Raw genomic sequence first — 15163 nt, 5'->3', positions numbered from 1 at the left:
GACAATTTGAAGTTGTCCCAGGAGAAGACTCAGCTTTTTGCCAACCGCCGGCGTCGGGTTGGTCCTCGGCTTTGTGTTGGGGACTTGGTGTGGTTGTCTTCTCGTTTTGTCCCTATGAGGGTTTCTTCTCCCAAGTTTAAGCCTCGGTTCATCGGCCCGTACAAGATATTGGAGATTCTTAACCCTGTGTCCTTTCGTTTGGACCTCCCTGCATCTTTTTCTATTCATAATGTTTTTCATCGGTCATTATTGCGCAGGTATGAGGTACCGGTTGTGCCTTCCGTTGAGCCTCCTGCTCCGGTGTTGGTTGAGGGCGAGTTGGAGTATGTTGTGGAAAAAATCTTGGACTCCCGTGTTTCCAGACGGAAACTCCAGTATCTGGTCAAATGGAAGGGATACGGTCAGGAGGATAATTCTTGGGTGACTGCCTCTGATGTTCATGCCTCCGATTTGGTCCGTGCCTTTCATAGGGCTCATCCTGATCGCCCTGGTGGTTCTGGTGAGGGTTCGGTGCCCCCTCCTTGAGGGGGGGGTACTGTTGTGAAATTGGATTTTGGGCTCCCCCGGTGGCCACTGGTGGAATTGAACTGGTGTGCATCATCCTCTCTGTTCACCTGTTTCCATCAGGATGTGGGAGTCGCTATTTAGCCTTGCTCCTCTGTCACTTCCATGCCGGTCAACATTGTAATCAGAAGCCTTTCTGTGCATGTTCCTGCTGCTAGACAACTCCCAGCTAAGTTGGACTTTAGTCCTTGTTTGTTTTTGCATTTTGTTCCAGTTCACAGCTGTAGTTTCGTTTCTGTGTCTGGAAAGCTCTTGTGATCTGAAATTGCCACTCTGATGTTATGAGTTAATACTAGAGTCTTAAAGTAATTTCAGGATGGTGTTTTGATAGTGTTTTTAGCTGACCATGAAAGTGTCCTTTCTGTCTTCCTGCTATTTAGTAAGCGGACCTCAATTTTGCTAAACCTATTTTCATACTACGTTTGTCATTTCATCTAAAATCACCGCCAATATTTGTGGGGGCCTCTGTCTGCCTTTTGGGGAATTTTCTCTAGAGGTGAGCCAGGACTATATTTTCCTCTGCCAGGATTAGTTAGTCCTCCGGCCGGCGCTGGGCGTCTAGGGATAAAACGCAGGCTACGCTACCCGGCTACTGTTAGTTGTGCGGCAGGTTTAGTTCATGGTCAGTTTAGTTTCCATCCTTCCAAGAGCTAGTTCTATGTTTGCTGGGCTATGTTCTCTTGCCATTGAGAACCATAACACTTGCCTAAATTACCTTCCTCCTCTGATTTGGTGCCATTATTTTTTCAACATGTGGTTCGTTTGCATGGCATTCCGGAGAACATTGTGTCGGACAGAGGTTCCCAGTTTGTCTCTAGGTTTTGGCGGTCCTTTTGTGCTAAGATGGGCATTGATTTGTCTTTTTCTTCAGCTTTCAATCCTCAAACAAATGGTCAAACCGAACGAACCAACCAGACTTTGGAAACCTATCTGAGATGCTTTGTTTCTGCTGATCAGGATGATTGGGTGACCTTCTTGCCATTGGCTGAGTTCGCCCTTATTAATCGGGCTAGTTCGGCTACTTTGGTTTCGCCTTTTTTTTGCAATTCTGGTTTTCATCCTCGTTTTTCTTCGGGGCAGGTTGAGCCTTCTGACTGTCCTGGTGTGGATTCTGTGGTGGACAGGTTGCAGCAAATTTGGACTCACGTAGTGGACAATCTGACGTTGTCCCAGGAGAAGGCTCAACGTTTCGCTAACTGCCGTCGCTGTATTGGTTCCCGACTTCGTGTTGGGGATTTGGTTTGGTTGTCTTCTCATTATGTTCCTATGAAGGTTTCTTCTCCTAAGTTTAAGCCTCGTTTCATTGGTCCTTATAAGATTTCTGAAATTCTCAACCCTGTTTCATTTCGTTTGGTCCTTCCAGCTTCTTTTGCCATCCATAATGTGTTCCATAGGTCGTTGTTGCGTAGGTACGTGGCGCCTATGGTTCCCTCCGTTGATCCTCCTGCTCCGGTGTTGGTTGAGGGGGAGTTGGAGTATGTGGTGGAAAAAATTTTGGATTCTCGTATTTCGAGACGGAAGCTTCAGTACCTGGTTAAGTGGAAGGGCTATGGTCAGGAGGATAATTCCTGGGTTGTTGCCTCCGATGTCCATGCTGCCGATTTAGTTCATGCCTTTCATTTGGCTCATCCTGATCGGCCTGGGGGCCCTGGTGAGGGTTCAGTGACCCCACCTCAAGGGGGGGGTACTGTTGTGAATTCCGTTCTCGGACTCCCTCCTGTGGTCATGAATGGTACTTTGGTTAGTTCTGCTCTTGGACTCCCTCTGGTGGCTTCGAGCGGAACTGCTGGTCACTGAGGTTGGCTTTATCAGCTGCTCTTGTTTATTGCTATGCTGGCTTCCCTATTTAACTCCACTCAGATCATTACTTCATGCCAGCTGTCAATGTTTCAGTATTGGTTCAGATCTCTCTTGGACTTCTCTGAGGACCTGTCTACTCCAGCAGAAGCTAAGTCTTTGCTAGTTCATTTGTTGTTACTGCTTCCTGAATATATTTCTTAGTACTGCTAATTTCTAGTCCAGCTTGCTATCATGATATTCCTTCGCTAGCTGGAAGCTCTGGGGGTGCAGAGTGGCACTTCCACACCGTGAGTCGGTGTGGGGAGTCTTTTTGCTTACTCTGCGTGGTTTTTTGTAGTCTTTTGTGCTGACCGCATAGTTCCCTTTTCTATCCTCTGACTATTTAGTGAAATCTGGCCTCCTTTGCTAAAACCTGTTTCATTCCTGTGTTTGTGACTTTCCTCTTAACTCACAGTCAATATATGTGGGGGTCTGCCTTTACCTTTGGGGAATTTGTCTGAGGCAAGGTAAAGCTTCTATTTCTATCTTTAGGGGTAGTTAGCTCTTAGACTGTGAAGAGGCGTCTAGGGAGAGTTAGGTACGCTCCACGGCTATTTCTAGTGTGTGTGATAGGAGTAGGGTTTGCGGTCAGCAGAGTTCCCACTTCCCCAGAGCTAGTCCCGATTTTGAGTTTACTCATCAGGTCATTCCGGGTGCTCCTAACCACCAGGTCCATAACAGTTGGGACTGTGGAAGGCTTGAGGGTGTGCAGGCGGAACTGAGGTGGATTCTGGGCAGAGTCTCAAGGGGGCTTAGAAATTTTGCCAGTATGGGGCCCCAAAATTCCTAGCGAAAGCCTTGCCCTCACTGTCGCCGCAGTTCTGTGAAGACTGACCACTTGTGTTGCCTCTGTTCCACCAGTGTCGACTCTCGGGTTCATGGGACATTAACTGGAAGTGAGATCTATGGCCGCCACTCATTTTCTCTTCATTACTTAGCCATACAAACACAGGGACAGTGACAGTATATTTATTTAAAGGCAGACTGTCTGCAGGATTTCACCCCTCCAAACCTTTTATATGTGCATGTAGCTCTTTCAAAGACAAACTCCTTAAGGCCAGGTTCACACTGCGTTTTAGCAGTCCGTTAGACGGACTATGTTACACAGTGGCATAACGCGGTGTAACGCAGTCCGTTAATGCCGCCATTAAGCCCTATGGTGGACGCATCACTACAATGGGTGTGCGCTAGTGATGTGCCGTCATTGAGTGACGGACCCTGGGCTGCAGCGTTTCCAGGTCCGTCACTGCTAGTGCAGATAGAGCATCTGCTAGCTCTATCTGCGCTAGCGATGTGACAAGTCGGCACTTGCGTTAACAGCAGCCCATTAACGCAAGTGTTGAATGGGCTGCTGTTAACGCAATGTGAACCTAGCCTTATTCAGAAATCAGCATTTCAATTGATATATAAATAATGCCTAACGACTGTGGTGGATCTTAACCCTCTGTCACTCCAGCTCTATTTCCCGCAGAGTGCCACCTCCTTTTGCTTCACTGACAGCCTCTATGCTGTGTTTCTTTCTGGAAAAAAGAGCTGTAAGTCGATCAGGAAGAGGTGGCACTGAGCGGGTATAGAGCTGGAGTAACAGATCTACTCCCTCATTTGCATACGTATGCAAATTGATTTCAGATGAATGGACTTAACATGTAAAAATATTGCTGAAATTGTCTTTGAAAGAGTTACATGGGCATATATGAGGATTCGGCCTCATTCATTCCCTATGGTTCCCTATGGGACTTGCGGACATGTTAAAGAAGTTGTCCACTACTATAACCTTTTTTTTTTTTTCATAAATCTTGCTATTATGTGCCACTGAAAACATCTACTGTGTTTATTTTAGCAATATTACCTTTTATCATGCTGTAGCAGCACATCTTCAGTGCTGGATCCAGCTCTCATGGGGTTAATCGACATCTTCCTTTCTCCCGACTTACTCATCAGGTAATTCCTGGTGCTCCTAACCACCAGGTCCATAACAGTACAGCTGGCCATAAAGTGTTAATGCATCTCAAAAGAGGGATAAGAGAAGTTCTGAACCCATTTTTTTTTCTTTGCAGTGTGTTTTGTCTCTCTTTTCCCCTTAACCTCTGGGTGGTTCAGGACTCAGGTGTAGATATGGATATTCAAGGTCTGTCCTCTTGTGTGGATCATCTCACTGCAAAGGTACAAAGCATTCAAGATTATGTAGTTCAGAATCCGATGTTAGAGCCTAGAATTCCAATTCCTGATTTGTTTTCTGGGGATAGATCTATTATGTGCCATTGAAAACATCTACTGTGTTTATTTTAGCAATATTACCTTTTATCATGCTGTAGCAGCACATCTTCAGTGCTGGATCCAGCTCTCATGGGGTTAATTGACAACTTCCTTTCTCCCGACTTACTGTGCTCTAATACTACAAGTTCCATGATGCATTGCACTGGCCTGTAACTCTGCACCTGGCACACCCACTCCAAAACACACCCCAACCCCTCCCTCCTCTCCCTCCTCTATCTTCAAAAAGATTTGTGATGTCATTTCTGTCCAACCCACCCTCCATTACACACAGATAGATAGATAGATAGATAGATAGATAGATAGATAGATAGATAGATAGATAGATAATAGATAGGTAGATAATAGATAGATAGATAATAGATAGATAGATAGATAGATAGATAGATAGATAGATAGATAGATAGATAGATAAATAGGTAATAAATGATAGATAGATAATAGATAGATAATAGATAGATAAATAGATAGATAGATAAATAATAGATAGATAATAGATAGATAGATAATAGATAGATAGATAGATAGATAGATAGATAGATAGATAGATAGATAATAGATAGATAGATAGATGGATAGATGGATGGATAGATAGATAATAGATAGATAGATAGATAGATAATAGATAGATGGATAGATAGATAGATAGATAGATAATAGATAGATGGATAGATAGATAGATAGATAGATATGGGATGGATAGATAGATATGGGATGGATAGATAGATACATACAGATATATCTATGTCTATTTCCATAGGTATGTCCATATCCATGTTTCTAAACCCCTTCACCCCTGGAGCTTTTTTCGTTTATCGCTCCCCTTCTTTCCAGAGCCATAATTTTTCCGTCAATATGGCCATGTGGGGGCTTATCTTTTGCGGGACAAGTTCTACTTTTGAACGACACCATTGGTTTTACCATGTCGTGTAACAGAAAATGTGCAAAAAAGGCAAAGTGCAGTGAAATTGCAAAAAAGTGCAATCCCACACTAGTTTTTTGCTTGGCTTTTTTGCTAGGTTCCCTAAATGCTAAGGCTGTGCACACGTTGCGGATTTGACTGCAGATCCGCAAGGTTTTTTGCCGCACAGAATTGCATCAAATCCGCAGTGTAGTGCACAACCAATGTAAGTCTATGGGAGCCGCAGACTTGTGCACATGCTGCGGAAAAAGCCGCACCGAAACGTAGCTTTTTTTTCTCGCAGCATGTCACTTCTTTTGTGCGGATCTGCAGCGTTTCTGCACCCATAGACTTTCATTGAGTCGGGCACATCCGCAGCAAAACCGCAGATGTAAAAAAGATCTGGGTCCGAGAAACGCTGCAGTTCGGGAGGAGGGAAGTGTGTGGGCGGAATGTGGGCGGTGACTGTGTGCGTGTATGTGTGTGCTGGGTCTGCGGGCTGTTCGGATGTGTGTGGGACTGTTCGTGTGTGTGCCAGGCTTTTCGGGTGTGTGCGGGGCTTTTCGGGTGGGTGCCTGGCTGTTCGGGTGTGTGTGGGACTGTTCGGGTGTGTGCGGGGCTTTTCGGGTGTGTGCGGGGCTTTTCGGGTGGGTGCCTGGCTGCTCGGGTATGTGCGGGACTGTTCAGGTGTGTGCGGGGCTGTGCAGATGTGTGCGGGACTATTCAGATGTGTGCGGGGTCTGCGGGCTGTTCGGATGTGTGCGGGGCTGTGCAGGGGGTCTTTTGGGGTGTGTGTGCAGGCATCATCTGATGGGACTACAAGTACGCAGCATCCAATCTGCAGCTAATTCGGATGTAATCCGGACAGTGGACACACCCCCTATGCTATCCATACATCTATCAATAGATATATCTATCCAGATATATCTATAGATAGATATAGGAATAGATGGATGTATGCATCTATAGATCTATCTATATGTAGCTCTGTCTATCCATTTCATCTATCATCTATATGTCTATCTGTGTGTGTAATGGAGTGTGGGTTGGACAAATGTAAAAGAGGAGGTTGGACAATAATGACATCACAAATCTTTTTTTTTGTTCAATAATACATCTTTATTGAGCTTTCAAAAACGCATCAAAACGCATAAAAACCGCGCAAAAACTGCACCAAAAGCGAATTAAAAATGCATCAAAACCGTGCAAAAAACTGCATAAAAAACGCATCAAAACTGCACCAAAAACTACATCAAAACCACACCAAAAACTGCATCAAAACCGCACCAAAATTGCATCAACACTGCTCCAAAACCGCACAAAAAACTGTATCAAAACCGTACAAAAACCGCACCAAAAACTGCATCAAAACAGCACCAAAACTGCAAAACTGCACCAGGTTTTGATGCATTTTGGTGCAGTTTTGATGCTGTTTTGGTGCGGTTTTTGCGCGGTTTTGATGCAGTTTTTGGAAATAAATAAATAAACGGAAAATGTGCATGATTTGAAAGGAAACATGCATGAAAAAACGGATTCCGAGGCCGGATTCATCATTTCACATCTCAGTTTCATATGTTTTTTGCCGGATCCGTCGCTGTGCGTTTTTTCGCCGGACAGAAAAAACGTTCCTCTGTATGTGTTTTCCATCCGGCGGAAACAGCTTTTTTGACCGATCCGGCAAAAAAACGGATGAAACGTGTGGCCATCAGGCGCAATCTGGCGCTAATACAACTCTATGAGAAAAAAACGGATCCAGCGGAAAAAAATGATCCGTTTTTTTCAAAACTCACTGGATTGTGCCTGACGGCAAAAACCTGATGTGTGAAAGCAGCCAGATATATGGATAGATACATCTATGTATCTATAGATATATCTATAAATATATCTATAGATAAATATATCCATAGATATATAATAGAAAGGCCGATGTTTCTAAGGCTACTTTCACACTTGCGTTTTTAGCAATCTGTCTTTTTGGGAAAAAAACGGATCCTGCAAATGTGCTCGCAGGATACGTTTTTTTCCCGTAGACTTGTATTAGTGACGGATCGCGACGGATGGCCACACGTCGCGTCCATCGTGCAACGGATGCGTCGTGTTTTGGCGGACCATTGGCACGAAAAAACTTTCAAGTGAACGTTTTTTGTCCGTCGCATCCGCCATTTTCTACCGCGCATGCGCGGTGAAAACTCCGCCCCTCCTCCCTGGACTTCAGAATGGGCAGCGGATGTGTTGATAAACTGCATCCGCTGCCCACGACGTGCACAAATTTAACAACGTGTGTCAGTACGTCAGCCCGACGCATAGCGACGGACCCGTACCGACGCAAGTGTGAAAGAAGCCTTTATGAGCGTTTAATTTAATAAAAAAACGGAAAAAAAACGGCGTGGGCTCCCGCACAATTTTCTGCACCAGAGGGGGAAAGCCGACGGCCGGGGGCCAATATTTGTAGCCTGCTATGAATATCAGCCCGCAGCTGTCTGCGTAGCCTTTACTGGCTATTAAAATAGGGGGACCCCCCAAAAAAATGACGTGGGGTCCCCGTATATTTTATAGCCAGAAAGGCTACGCAGACAGCTGCGGGCTGATATTCATAGCCTAGAGAGGGGCCATGGATATTGGTTCCCCCCCCCGGCTACAAATACCAGTCCGCAGCCGCCCCAGAAGTGGCGCATCTGTAAGATGCGCCAATTCCGGCACTTAGCCCCTCTCTTCCCACTCCCGTGTAGCGGTGGGATATGGGGTAATAAGGGGTTAATGTCACCTTGCTATTGTAAGGTGACATTAAGCCGGGTTAATAACGGAGAGGCGTCAATAAGACGCCTATCCATTATTAATCCAATAGTAAGAAAGGGTTAATAAAACACACACACATTAGGAAAAAGTATTTTAATATTCTTCATTTCACCATACTTACCATACTTCAGCGCCTGCAAAGAATGTAAAATAATAAACCGTATACTACCTGTCCGCCGTAGTCCAATTAATAACGAGTGTCCCATGATGATCTCCCCTATAGAACAGAGACATCGGGTGATGTCACTGCTCTATAGGACCCTCAGTGACACACTGACAGGAGACAATGGCTCCTGCAGTGCATCACTGAGAGGTTACTTGAGTTCAAAGTCTCACTTTATGGCAATTGCTGCCTGGGAAAATATCTCACACAGCAATGGCATAAAGTGAGACTAGGGACTATTTTCTCACAGGGGCGTAGGAATACATTGTGAGGAATACATTGTGGAAGGATACCTTCCATCATTGTATTCCTGGAGCCCCTGGAGAGCAGTCGCATCAGCAGATGCTCCTGCTCTCCACGGGAGATCGTCGAGGGACACTCATTTTAATTGGATTTCTGTGGACAGGGAGTATATTGTTTGTTTATTATTTTAATATTTTTTACAGATGACACTGGCTTCGGGGATCAAGGTGACAAGTGATGGTGAGTATGTAATCTACACTCACCGGCCACTGTATTAGGTACACCATGCTAGTAACAGGTTGGACCCCCTTTTGCCTTCAGAACTGCCTCAATTCTTCGTGGCATAGATTCAACAAGGTGCTGGAAGCATTCCTCAGAGATTTTGGTCCATATTGACATGATGGCATCACACAGTTGCCGCAGATTTGTCGGCTGCACATCCCAAAGATGCTCCATACAAGGCAGGATGGATCCATGCTTTCATGTTGTTTACGCCAAATTCTGACCCTACCATCCGAATGTCGCAGCAGAAATCGAGACTCATCAGACCAAGCAACGTTTTTCCAATCTTCTACTGTCCAATTTCGATGAGCTTGTACAAATTGTAGCCTCAGTTTCCTGTTCTTAGCTGAAAGGAGTGGTACCCGGTGTGGTCTTCTGCTGCTGTAGCCCATCTGCCTCAAAGTTCGACGCACTGTGCGTTCAGAGATGCTCTTAGGCCTACCTTGGTTGTAACGGGTGGCGATTTGAGTCACTGTTGCCTTTCTATCAGCTTGAACCAGTCTGCCCATTCCCCTCTGACCTCTGGCATCAACAAGGCATTTCCGCCCACAGAACTGCCGCTCACTGGATTTTTTTTCTTTTTCGGACCATTCTCTGTAAACCCTAGAGATGGTTGTGCGTGAAAATCCCAGTAGATCAGCAGTTTCTGAAATACTCAGACCAGCCCTTCTGGCACCAACAACCATGCCACGTTCAAAGGCACTCGAATCACCTTTCTTCCCCATACTGATGCTCGGTTTGAACTGCAGGAGATTGTCTTGACCATGTCTACATGCCTAAATGCACTGAGTTGCCGCCATGTGATTGGCTGATTAGAAATTAAGTGTTAACAAGAAGTTGGACAGGTGTACCTAATAAAGTGGCCGGTGAGTGTATGTTACATGTACTGTATGTCTATATGTATGTTGTATGTATGTACGTACTGTATGTGGCATGTTGCATGTCACATGTTGCATGTCGTCGCATGTTGCATGTCGTCGCATGGTGCATGTCGCATGTCACATGTTGCATGTTGTCGCATGTAATCGCATGTCGCATGTCATAGCATGTTGCATGTCGCTGCATTGTGCATGTCGTCGCATATCATCGCATGTCGCATGTTGCATGTCGTCGCATGTAATCGCATGTCGCATGTCATAGCATGTTGCATGTCGCTGCATTGTGCATGTCGTCGCATGTCATCGCATGTGGCATGTCATCACATGTAATCACATGTCGCATGTCGTCGCATGGTGCATGTTTTCACATGGTGCATGTCGTCGCATGTAATCGCATGCTGCATGTCATCGCATGTCATCGCATGGTGCATGTTGTCGCATGGTGCATGTCACATGTCACATGGTGTGTGTTGTATATATGTACTGTACATGTGTATGTGTTTTTTTTTTTTTTACATTTAACACATTAGCCGGATGATGGGACTACTACTGTCCCATCATTGGCTAATGTGTCACTCACTGTCACTGTAGCAGGCAGAGCCCGATGGGACTTGTAGTCCCATCGGACGATGCCTGCACACAGAGACACACACACACCAATGACCACCCCCGCAGCAGACCCCAGCACCGCCCATACCGGCGCCGGAACACAGAGCTCCGACGCCGGCCCACACATACCGGTGCCGGCACGCAGAGCCCCGGCCCGCACATACCGGCGCCGGCCCGCACATACCGGCGCCGGCACGCAGAGCCCCGTCCCGCACATACCGGCGCCGGCCCGCACATACCGGCGCCGGCACGCAGAGCCCCGTCCCGCACATACCGGCGCCGGCATGCAGAGCCCTGTCCCGCCCACCCCCAGCGCAGTCCCGCCTGCCCCCAGTGCTGTCCCGCCCACCCCCAGCGCAGTCCCGCCTGCCCCCAGTGCTGTCCCGCCCGCCCCCAGCACAGTCCCGCCCGCCCCCAGCCCAGTTACTCTTGATGAGTGACTGCTGACTGTGAGGCTGGCTCACGCCTGCTCATGACGTCACGTCAATTTCCAGAGTCTGGAAATTGACGTGATGTTGGCGGAAATAAGCGGCGGCTGCAGCCTGGGGGTCACGTGACCCGGACTCACCCACCAGAATAGCGCCGCTCACAGGCGAAAACGGCAACGAAAGGTATTTGCACAATTCATTAGGGGCCCTGGGGGGATACATTGGGGGGTTAATTGAAAGTAGTGGACAACCCCTTTAAGCACTTGAGGTTTTGAACTTACAATGAGACAAAAAAACACTGCTAGCAGCTTTTTTTCCCATTGCTGCAAATACCACATTTGCTGGATTGCAGCAAAACCGTATTATTTCCTGGGTTTTATAAATGTATATGATGTAACCTTTGGCTCAGAATATTGTTCTCTTTTTAGATTCTATATGGACAGCATATGTGCACTTTGGTTACTATGCACCTTATTACAGTCTGGCGGCCAACATGTGGCTATGTGGGTTTCCTGTTTGATAGTCGGGGGTCTTCTCGTCTCTCTCCCCCCATACACCAATTTTCTCTTCCCCTCCTTCCTCCTTGTCTTGAATCATTTTATATGATTTTTCCCTCTCATGTTCTTATCTATAAAGGGATTATAAGTTTTGTGTGCTTAGGACTATTCAACCTCCATCATACAAGAGATTGTGACATTACAACAAATTTCTACGGTACAGTAAGATGGTGACAAGTGAGCGTTTATAGCCGTCAATTCCGTGAGATTGATGTTCATCTATGTATTTAGGCATCTATACAGTCTTTGCTCTTGTTTTGGTACTGTGTGAGAGTGGGTGTCGCTCTGCATTTTTTTCATGGACACCAAACTATGCTTATTTTTGCTCAGTAAGTACTGGCATTAGTATGGTGTCTCCGCCTTTTCGCATTTAGGAGGCATATTCTTGACTTGTGATATTTTGTGCTGTAATATAATCTTACCGAGCCTTGTGAACCTTTATGTCCGCACCATCCATTTGTACAATAGGGTTTGTGGAGAACTTGTGATGTAATATGTCATTATATAGGGAATGGATTAAAATGTTTACTCACACACTTATGTTCTCAATATGGTTCTCTGTCAAGAAAGGCCGTACTGGGCCTCCGGCCCTCAGGGGAGGCCGCCATGACAGGGTGACGTGGGACAATAGGGAGCTCATAGGAAGGTTGGGGGTTATAGGGTTAACAGGAGCCGAGGGGAGGGACGGAGTTTTTTGAATTTGAAAAGGAAGGAGGGGTCGGACACAGGGCAAGGGGGAGGGACCTTATAAAAGGTAGTGGCAACGTAAAGGGGGCAACCATTTTGGGTACTCACCAGCCAGTGAAGAGAAGCTCCGCAGTACCCAGGCGATGGATGTAGAGGCCTTATTACAGCAGCTCCGGAGGGAAGCAGACACTCAAGGGACTGATTGGTTGCAGGCTTCGGTTAACAGCCTGCTTCAGGGGTCGGTAGCCGGAGCCTCCATCGCCCCTCCAGCAGGACCGCGGCCGCGGAGGTCCCGGCCTCCGGCACGCCTTAGTCCTGAGGCTACCCCCCCGGGTCCGGCGCCAAATTCGGAGCCCCTCCAGGGACCCTCCAGCCAGGGCCGGTGGACGCGTCCCCCCTGCTCCCCGCCCTCAGGCTGGGAGGAATCCATCTCTCAGGCGGGACCTTCAACAGGGGCCGGGTTCCTCCCCCCCCGTGGCACAGAGGCAACGGGATCCGGGACCAGGAGCGGCGGGTGTCAGCGTCCCTGCAGGCCCCGCTCGGCGTGGAGGATCGAGAGGAGCCAGGGGGCGGGCCCCTGTGCGGCGTCGTCCTAGCAGCCGGCAACCGGCCGGCCTGTCTGCAGGCACACCAGATGGAGCGGTGTGCAGGAGACCCTCAGCCCAGGGAGTGAGGGGGGCGGCTCCGGTGAGCAGCGGGCAGCGATCGGCTGCCTCGGTCGTCATCGCTGCAGCGTCACCGCTCACCCAGGACTTCAATCAAGATGGCGCCGTTACAGGAAGTGCGGCGCCTCGTGGAGAAGGACTCCGGCAAGATGGCGCCGGTCTATGGGGCCCAGCGCCTGCGCAACAACACCCAGGACTTCCCCAAGATGGCGGCGCGCTGTGGGGACCTCCCCAAGATGGAGGCGCCTTACAGAGCACGGCGGCAGCTCCGAGGGGCCCTGCGTTTCTTGCCGGTTCGCCTGCTTCTGGCGGTGGGCAGCCGGTGAGGCAGGTTGACCCGGGAGCTGCGGAGCCACCAGCGGATGGAGCCAGCCTGGGATTGCCACGCCTGCACCAGGACTCAGGATCTTCGGCTGCTGGGTTCACAGCGCCCAGGCAGCCAGGTGAGAGCCAGCGTTTTACTAATTTTAACCCCTTTGTAGCTCCCAGTGATAGTAGGGAATGGGAGTCAATTATGGGGGGGCTAGCGGGGGGATGGGTTTGATATTACATGGCCTTAGAGACTTAGCTAGGATATGGTATGGGGGCCCTCAAGGTGGGGGGTCACCTGCGGCGGCGTGGCTAGGAAATGCGGAAGGACCAGCGGGGATTGGGGGGTTAACAAGGTCTGAGGTAGTGTCGCAGTGTGGGGGCCAAAGTACAGCGGTCCCAGCTGCATCAGTGGGGGGCAGCAGTGAGACAGAGAGGGGGTCAGGGTCAGTCGACGCGGAAAACCGTAGTGAAGGGGCGAACAAAGATAAAGAAAGCGAGGAATCGGTGCGTTTGGATGATTCCGCTAGGACCAAGGTATATGTTTGTTTTGAGGGGCCGCTAGGGTCACATTTGAAGGAAGAGGTGAAAGAAAAGATCTGGAAGGGGGATTATGTCGATATTTTTTCGTTATTGCCGCTGGAAAGATTTAATCTGGATAGATTAAGGAGAGATGATTCCAAAAAAGATGACGAGGAGAGGAGGAGGTACCGCCTGATCCCTCGTACATTTGCTAATTGGTTGCAGGCATTTGCTATATTGGCGAGTGTAATAGGCGAGAAGGCGCCCGAGAATTGTTCGGGACTTTTTTGTTATATGGACGCAATTGGGGAGGCTTACAGGGTATATGGCGGTTTCGGATGGTTACGGTACGACAAGCAGTTCAGGCAGCGTAAAGCAGTACGACCGAGCATGCGTTGGGAGCATAAGGATATAGCGTTATGGATGAGGCTTACGGCACCGGTTAGAGCGAATCAGGGATCTCAGCCATTTCAGGGGGGCGCCGGGAGTTCAGGACAGTCAGGACACTCGGTCGCAATGCAAAAGGGACTGTGTTTCTCCTTTAATGAAGGGGCATGTAGGTTTGGGAGCAAGTGTAAGTTCAAGCACGAATGCTCAAGTTGTGGGGGCACACACGGGGCATCTAGGTGTTTCAGGGGGGGAAAAACAAGAGGGGGAGATGGTGTTGAAAAAAGGGGAGACACCGGTGCGGCTGGACGCGATGGAAGCGTATCTAAGTAGATACCCCGATGTAGCAGCAGCGTCACTTTTAAGGGAAGGTTTTGGTTATGGTTTTAAAATTCCGTTTATTGAACAGGATGTTTGTCTGTCAAGAAAGAATCTAAAATCGGCTTTGCAATTTCCTAGCGTTGTGTCTGAAAAATTAAGAAAAGAGATTGATCTGGGTAGGATGGCCGGACCTTTTCCAACGGCTCCACTCAGTAATTTGAGAGTGTCACCGCTGGGAGTAGTTCCGAAAAAGGAGCCCAATAAATTTAGGCTTATTCATCATTTATTCTTCCCAAAAGGTCTGTCAGTGAACGACGGCATTGATCCTCAACTGTGTGCAGTTTCTTACACGTCTTTTGATGTAGCAATGAATTTAATACGGCTATGTGGTAAGGGAGCGTTGATGGCGAAAACGGATATTGAGGCGGCGTTTCGCCTGTTACCAGTGCACCCTGAGAGTATGCACCTGTTAGGTTGTTTTTGGGACGGAGGTTTTTTCATTGATCGTTGTCTTCCCATGGGCTGTTCACTATCATGCGCCTATTTCGAAACGTTTAGTACATTCTTGGAATGGGTCGTTAAGGACGTATCTGGTTTAAATTCTTGTCTACATTACCTCGATGATTTCTTGTTTGTAGGCCCGCCACAGTCTGCGGCTTGCTCGATTCTATTGCACACGATGGAAAGAGTAGCAAAAGGTTTCGGTGTTCCTTTGGCGGCTGAAAAAACTGTCGGGCC

General features: G+C 48.0%; 1 long non-coding RNA gene across 1 annotated transcript in view; it reads left to right on the top strand.

Moving 5' to 3' along the window:
- The first annotated feature begins 4363 nt into the window (after nt 1-4363).
- The window catches only part of LOC143810245 (uncharacterized), a 95365-nt gene continuing 84565 nt past the window's right edge, over nt 4364-15163 (top strand). The window contains exon 1 of the long non-coding RNA XR_013222717.1: nt 4364-4566. This is a non-coding gene — a long non-coding RNA (uncharacterized LOC143810245). The remainder of the gene's footprint in view (nt 4567-15163) is intronic.

The sequence above is a fragment of the Ranitomeya variabilis genome, chromosome 2, assembly GCF_051348905.1.
Source record: "Ranitomeya variabilis isolate aRanVar5 chromosome 2, aRanVar5.hap1, whole genome shotgun sequence".
NCBI classification, from domain to species: Eukaryota; Metazoa; Chordata; class Amphibia; order Anura; family Dendrobatidae; genus Ranitomeya; species Ranitomeya variabilis.
Note: the sequence above shows the minus strand (reverse complement) of the source record. Positions and strands in the feature narration are given on the sequence as shown.